A 6,497-nucleotide genomic window follows, 5' to 3' on the forward strand; every position below is an offset into this window, starting at 1 on the left:
TTTTGTGTGAACATAAGTGTCCATTTTTCTGAGATAAATACCCAAGAGTGCAATTGCTGTGTCATATGGTAATTGTATGAACAGTTTCCTAAGAAACTGCCAAACTGATTTTACTTTCTGTACTATCTTACAGTACTACCAACAACGTATCAATTATCTAGGTGCACTGTATCCTCATCAGAATTTTATGTTGTTACAATTTCTTATATTTTAGACATTCTAGTAAGTGTGTTTTAAGTTGCATCTCTTTGTGGCTTTCATTTGTATTTTCTCCAATGACTAATGATTTTGAACATATATTCATATGCTTGTTTGCCATATATATAGCCTCTTCAGGAAAATGTCTCTCCATATATTTTGCCTATTCTCTAACTATATTGTTTACTTTCTGATGTTAAGCTTTAAGAATTCTTTATATATTCTAGATGCAAGTTTTTTTTTTTTTCAGATATGCAGCATGCAGACATTTTTGTCTAATGTGTAGCTCATATTTTCACCCTCTTATAGTGGTTTTTGGAAGAGCAGAAGTCTGTAATTTTAATGAAGCCCAATTCATAAAATTTTCTTGGACATTTTCAGTGTCAAGTCTAAGAATTCCTTGCCTAGCCCTAGATCCTGAAGTTTTTCTCCTACTTTTTCACTAAAAGCTTTATAGTTTTATGATTTACGTTTAAGTTTCTGGTTTATTTTGAGGTAACTTTTGTATAAAGCGAGAGAGTTAAGGGAGGAGCTATATATCTTTTGCCTGTGTATGTTCAATTGTTCCGAGAAAATATGTTGAAAAGACCATTTCTTCCTCTAATGAATTGCTTTATACCATTGTAAAAAATTAGTGGGGCACATATGTTCATCTCTTTCTAGGTTCCTTGTTCTACTCCATTAATGCCTGTGTATATCTCTTGCACAATATCACAGACTTGATTAGTGTAGTTATCTAATGTCTTGAAATTTTGTATACTCAGTCCTATCAATTTATTTATTTTCAAAATTGTTTTAGTTATTTTCATTCCATTGATTTTGATATAATTTTTTTTTACTTTTATACTTTTAAAAATTTAAATTTTGTGCATATATAGTAGGTGTATATATTTATGGGGTACTTGAGATGTGTTGATATAGGTATGCAATGCATAATAATTACACCATGAAAAATGGGGTATCTATCCCCTCAAGCATTTATCCTTTGTGTTACAAACAATTGTATAATTTTACTTTTTTAAAAATATACAATTAAATTATTATTGACTATAGTTACCATGATGTGCTAACAAATACTAGATTTCATTTGTATTAGTCTGTTTTTACAATGCTGATAAAGACATAACTGAGACTGAGAAATTTGTAAAGTGAAAGAGGTTTAATGGACTCACAGTTCCATGTGGCTGGGGAGCCCTTACAATCATGGTAGAAAGGTGAAAGGCACATCTTACATGATGGCAGACAAGAGATAAAATGAGAGCCAAGCAAAAAAGAATACCCCTTATAACACCATCAGATCTCCTGACACTTATTCACTACCACGAGAGCGGTATGGAGAAAACTGCCCTAATGATTCAATTATCTCCCACCGGGTCCCTCCCACAACATGTGGAAATTATGGGAGCTGCAATTCAAAATGAGATTTTGGTGGGGACAAAGCCATACCATATCATCGTTTGTTCGTTCTATTATTTTGTACCCATTAACCATCTCCATCTTCCCCCAATCTTCCCATTACTCTTCCCAGTATTTGGCAACCATATTTCTACTCTCTATAACCATGAATTCAATTGTTTTGATTTTTATATCCGACAAACAAGTGAGAACATGGGATGCTTGTATTTCTTTGCATGGCTTATTTTACATAACATAATGGCCTCCATTTCCATCCATGTTTTTACCAATGACAGGATCTTATTATTTTTTATAGCTGAATAGTACTCCATTGTGTATATGTACCACATTTTCTGTATCCATTCTTCTGTTTGATGAACCCTTAGGTTTCTTTCAAATCCTGGATAGTGTAGACAGTGCTGCAACATACATGGGAGTGCAAATATCTCTTTGATATACTGATTTCTTTCCATTTGATATACACCCTGCAGTAGGATTGATGTATCATATGGTAGCTCTATTTTTAGTATTTTGAGGAACCTCCATACTGTTCTGTATTGTGGCTGTACTAATTTACAATAGCACCGACAATGTACAAGGGTTCCATTTTCTCCACATCCTTACCAGCATTTGTTATTGCCTGTCTTTTAAATATAAGCCTTTTTAACTGGGGATAGATGGCATTGCATTGTAATATCCATTTGCATTTCTCTGATGATCAATGATGTTGAGCACCATTTAATATAACTGTTATTTTTATGTCTTCTTTCTTTTAAAAAGTTATTTATATTTATTTATATATTTTTAATTTTTGTGGGTACATAGCAGGTGTACATATTTATGGAGTACATGAGACGTTTTGATAAAGGCATGCAATGTGAAATAAGCACATTAGGGAGAATGGGGTATTCATCCCCTCAAGCATTTATCCTTTGTGTTACAAACAATCCAATTATACTCTAAGTTATTTTTAAAAGTAATATTAAGTTATTGATTTTTGTCACCCTATTGTGCTATCAAATAGTAGGTCTTATTCATTCTTTCTATTTTTGTACCCATTAACCATCCCCACATCCTTTCCCACTGTTCCACTATACTTCTTAGGTTCTGCTAACCATCTTTGTACTCGCTATATCCATGAATTCAATTATTTTGATTTTTAGATCCCACAAGTGAATGAAAACATACAATGTTTGTCTTCCTGTGCCTGGCTTATTTCACTTAACACAATGATCTTCAATTCCATACATATTGTTGAAAATGTATCTAATTCTCTTTTATAACTAAATAGTATTTTATTGTGTATATGTACCACGTATTTTTATTTATCTGTTGATGGACACTTAATTTACATCGAATCTAAGCTATTGTAAACAGGGCTGCAATAGATGTAGGAGTGCACATATCTTACCAATATACTGATTTCCTTTTTGAGGGGTTATGTACCCAGCAGTGGGTTTGCTGGATCATATGGTACTTTAATTTTTAGGTTTTTTGAAGAACCTCCAAACTGTTTTTCATAGCAGTTGTACTAACTTACATTCCCACCAACAGTGCACAAGGGTTCTTTTTTCTCAACATCTGTGCAAGCATTTGTTATTACCTGTCTTCTGGATACAAGCCATTTTAACTGGGGTGACATTATATCTCATTGTAATTTTGACTTGCATTACCCTGATGATCAGTGATGTTGAACAACTTTTCACATGCCTGTTTGCCTTTCGTATGCCTTCTTTTGAGAAATGTCTATTCAAATCTTTGGCTCATTTTCTGGTTGAATTATTAGATTTTTTTCTATAGAGTTTTTGGAAATCCTTGTATATCCTGGCTATTAACCTCCTGTCAGATGGGGAGTTTGCAAATAATTTTTTTACCATTCTAGGAGTTTTCTCTTCACTTTGCTGTTTGCTTCCTTTGCTGTGCAGAAGCTTTCTAACTTGACATAATCCCGTTTGTCTACTTTTGCTTTGATTGCCTGTGCTTATGGAATATTACTCAAGAAATTGTTACCCAGAGCAACGTTGTGGAGAGTTTTCCCACTGTTTTCTTGTAGTAGTTTCATAATTTGAGGTCTTAGATTTAAGTTTTTTATCCATTTTGATGTGATTTTTGTATATGGTCTAGTTTCATTCTTCCATATATGGATATCTCATGCTTCCAGCACTGTTTATTGAAGAGGCTATCTTTTCCCTAGTGTATGTTCTCGGCATTTTGCCTAAACTGAATTAACTGTAGGTTTGTGCATTTTTTATGGGTTCTCTAATTTGTCCTATTGCTCTATGCGTCTGTTTTTATGCCAGTACCACACTCTTTTGGTTACTATAGCTCTATAGTATAATTTGAAGTCAGGTAATGAAATTCCTCCAGATTTTTTTCTTTTTTATTAAAATAAGTTTGCCTATTCTATGTCTCTTGTAGTTCCATATAAATTTTAGGATAGTTATCTCTATTTGTAAAGAATATCGTTGGTATTTTGATAGAAATTGCTTTGAATCTGTAGATTCCTTTGGGTTATATGGACATTTTCACAATATTGATTCTTGCAATCCATGAACTTGGGATATTTTTCCATTTTTTGGTGTTCCCTTAAATTTCTTTTGTCAGTGTTTTATAGATTTTATTATATAAATCTTTCACTTCTTTGGTTAATTCCTAGGTATTTAATTGTATGTTTGGCTATTGTAATGGAATTACATTTTTGAATTCTTTTTCACATTGTTCTCTGTTGACATATAGAAATGCTACAATTTTTGTATATCAATTTTGTATCCTGCAACTTTACTGAATTTGTTATTAGTTCTAATAGATTCCTTATGTAGTCTTTAGGTTTTTTCAAATATAAGATTATATCACCTGTAAGCAAAAATAATTTGACTTTCTTGTTGCGAATTTGGATGCCATTTATATCTTTTTGTTGTACAATTGCTGTAGCTAAGAGTGCTGGTACTACGTTGAATAACAGTGGTGATAGTGGGCATCCTTGTCGAGTTCAAGGTCTTAGAGAAAAGGCTTTCAGTTTTTCCCCATTAAGGGTGATACTAGCTGTGGCATATACTAGCCATATATGGCTTTTATTATGTTGTGATATGTTCCTTCCATCCACAGTTTTTTAAGGGTTTTTACCATGAAGCAATATTTAATTTTATCAAATTATTTTTCAGCATCAAGTGAAGTTTTCATATGGATCTTATCCTTTATTATGTTGATGTGATGTATCATATTGAATGATTTGCATATGCTGAACCATCTGTGCATCCAAGAGATAAATCCCACTTGGTCATGATGGATGATCTTTTGAATGTATTGTTGTATTGTTGAATTCAGTTTGCTGAATTTGTTTGCTAGTATTTTCTTGAGGATTTATGCATCAATATTCATCAGGTATATTGACCTGCAGCTTTCTTTTTAATGTGACTTTTTCTGGTTTGGGTATGAGGGTAATATGGGTCTCATAGCATGAGTTTGGAAGTATTTCCTCCTCTATTTTTCAGAGTAGTTTGAGTAGGATTGATGTTTGTTCTTCTTTAAAAGTTTAGTAGAATTCAACAGTGAAGCCATCAAGCCCCAGGCATTTCTTTACTGGAAGAATTTTTATTAAGGCTTCAATCTCATTACTTGTTATTGGTCTGTTCGGGTTTTAGATTTCTTCCTGGTTCAATCATGGTAGGTTGTATGTGTTTAGTAATTTGTCCATTTCTTCTAGATTTTCCAATTCATTGGCATGTAGTTGCTCCTAGTAGCCAATGATGAGTGTTTGAATTTCTGTGGTATCAATTGTTGTGGCTCTTTTTAATTTCTGATTTCATTTATTTGGATCTTCTCTCTTTTTTCTTCATTAGTCTGGCTAAAGGCTTCCCAGTTTTGTTTATCTTTTCAAAAAACAGCTCTTTGTTTCATTGATCTTTTGTATTATTTTTTTTGTTTCAATTTTGTTTATTTCTTCCCTGATCTTTATTATGTCTTTTATTCTACTAATTTTGGGTTTGCTCTTCTATTCTTTAATGTGAAATGTTAGATTGTTTATTTTGATATAGACACTTTTAGTTATAGCCTTTACTTTTAGTACAGCTTTTGCTGAATTTTATAGGTTTTGGCATGTTGTGTTTTCATTAAAATTTATTTCAAGACATGATTCAATTTTATTCTTCATTTCTTTATGCACTCACTATTATTCAGGGGCATATTGTTTAATTTCCATGTATTTGTATAGTTACACAAATTCCCCTTGTACTTAATTTCCAGTTTTATTCCAGTGTAGTCAGAGAAGATGCCTGGTATTATTTCAATTGATCTGAACAGTTTACAGCTTGTTTGTTACCTTATATATGGTCTATCCTTGAGAATGATCCATGTAGTGAGGAAAAGAATGTGTATTCTGCAGTTGAATGAAATGTTCTGTACATATCTATGAGATCCATTTGGTCTGCAGTATAGATTAAGTCCAAGGTTTTATTGTTGATTTTCTGTCTGGAAGATCTGTCCAATGCTGAAAATGGGGTGTTGAAGTCTCCAGTTATTATTGTATTGGGGCCTGTCTCTCTCTTTAGCTCTAATAATATTTGCTCTCTCTCTTTAATAATATTTGCTTTAGATATCTGGGTGCTCCAGTGTTGGGTGCATATATATTTAAAATTGTTCTATCCTCTTGCTGAATTGACCCCTTTGTTATTATATTTACATTTTTGGCTCATACTTTTTGTCTTGAAGTCTATTTTGTCTGATGTAAGTATAGCTATTCCAGGTTTTTCTTTTTGGTTTGCATTGGCATGTAATATCTTTCTCCATCCCCTTATTTTCAGTCTATGTGTGTTTTTATAGGTGATGTGTATTTCTTTTTTTTTTTTTTTTTTTTTTTTTTTTTTTTTTTTGTGTTGATCTCGGTGGTTTTTTTTTTTTTTTTTAAC

The sequence above is a fragment of the Piliocolobus tephrosceles genome, chromosome 12 (assembly GCF_002776525.5).
Source record: "Piliocolobus tephrosceles isolate RC106 chromosome 12, ASM277652v3, whole genome shotgun sequence".
Taxonomy (NCBI): Eukaryota; Metazoa; Chordata; class Mammalia; order Primates; family Cercopithecidae; genus Piliocolobus; species Piliocolobus tephrosceles.